This window comes from Pavona decussata, unplaced genomic scaffold (genome assembly GCF_977016875.1).
Source record: "Pavona decussata unplaced genomic scaffold, jaPavDecu1.1 SCAFFOLD_164, whole genome shotgun sequence".
NCBI classification, from domain to species: domain Eukaryota; kingdom Metazoa; phylum Cnidaria; class Anthozoa; order Scleractinia; family Agariciidae; genus Pavona; species Pavona decussata.
In genome coordinates, this window is record NW_028145575.1 from 1,728,394 (window position 1) to 1,730,000 (window position 1,607).

Below are 1,607 nucleotides of genomic sequence, written 5' to 3' on the forward strand. Positions count from 1 at the left end.
TAAAAACGGCTGCGAGGGAGACTAAAAACTTTTCAGCAATTTAAATTTTCAACTAAAACATCCGAACAGATCAAACCGTGTTAGCTTACTTTAAAAGGCTATAAAATGATGTAGGAATGCACTAAACAACATTTTAACTTCTTTTCTTTAATTTTCATTTTAATTTGGATGCTCCGGATCAGAAAATCAGAACATAAGGAGGAAACAAAAAAATAAACAACAACAACAAAACACAAGCACACAACTTTTAAATTCTGTCAATTTTGTATTATGACAGGAAAATGTGACACATTTAATACAATACGCAAAGAAACATTAAAGGACTTGTAGTGCCAAAGTCGTTAAGTTATGGCACCAGTAGTCTGCCCAACGAAGCCTCTCAACCAATTCTATAGCGTAAATTGACCGTTTCTAAAAATAATTGATTTTTTTTTTTACTTTTTGAAGCATTTTTCAGTTACTTGGAACACCAAGAAATCTCCCTGCATTAGTAGGTTATTGCTTTATTAGTGTCGTTATGCTTGTTAGTATTTGGCAGATCTCAGACATTCCAAGTGCAGCCGAACTGAGTAATTTCTCGTCTTATGTTTGAAAAAATGTTGCTCATTGTGAAATTTTCAGAAAGAAAATGAAAACCAAATGATTGATCAATCTGCCTTTGCTTTTGGAAAAAGTTAAGCATTTTTTAAAAAATCTTAAGTATTCCTGTCAGTCAGTAAAAAATTATTCAATATAAAGTACTTACATTACCATTACATATCAAGAAAAACACACTGCCAACTGAAAGTACAATTAAAAACAAACAGTACAGTTCTAACAACTGAAAAAACACCAAAAAACTGCGCGGTATGGCACTCTTGAATAAAGCTGAGTGAGGTTGAAGCGCCTTTTTTTGGCAAACTTCTAGAATCAGTTGTGGCAGTAATAATTTCTACTTGATATAATTAGGTATAAACTATGCGTCGCGCGTCAGTCGCGTCAAATGTAATTCAGTTTAGAGATACGAATCGAACCTGCAATCTTTTCAACTCTGGGCCTGTCACTGTTCGAAGTCAAGCGATATTAGTTTGTTGTTTCTGTTGTTATTGGGTTAATTTACTACGATCGATCATTTTCCAGTTTTTATGGGACTTTTTTTTGAATAACACTCCGGCGACGCGACAAAGAAGCGACGTAAAAATTTGGTCTCGTACTTTCTGTTTGTACGATTTTAGGGCCACTTTGTATCCGCAACTTTGTTTACAGTACTGAAACAGTTTTATGTCATCCACGGAACATCGTTACATTGATCACCCAGGATTTTATTTACTGCTTCTGTTGTGCATTAGAACTAGAAACAATTTTTTTCAAGCCAATAATCATAACAGCAATGCTAAAAAAAATACCGCAGTTTAGTTTTTACAAGTGTTGGTGTTGAAAATGTAAATGCTGTTTAAAAAAAATAATAATAATAGCAGAACTTCTCTTTTTGTAATATACTCAAATATATGTAGTGGATAATAAGAAAATTACCAGGAGAAAACTAGAGGCAGCGAACCAATAGATAAATAAGTTGTTTACTAATTGTTTTGAAAAAAACTGTGGTGAGTATACTACGAAAACGTCTC

At 33.2% G+C, this 1,607-nt stretch overlaps 1 protein-coding gene across 2 annotated transcripts in view; it reads right to left on the bottom strand.

The window, feature by feature from the left end:
- Positions 1–283: 283 nt before the first annotated feature.
- LOC146464437 (uncharacterized) overlaps positions 284–1,607 on the bottom strand; it is a 6,272-nt gene continuing 4,948 nt past the window's right edge. For both annotated transcript variants that reach the window (XM_085129848.1, XM_085129847.1), the window contains one exon: positions 284–1,607. This exon is cut by the window's right edge and continues 1,792 nt beyond it. The gene's annotated coding sequence lies outside the window, so the exon portion shown is untranslated.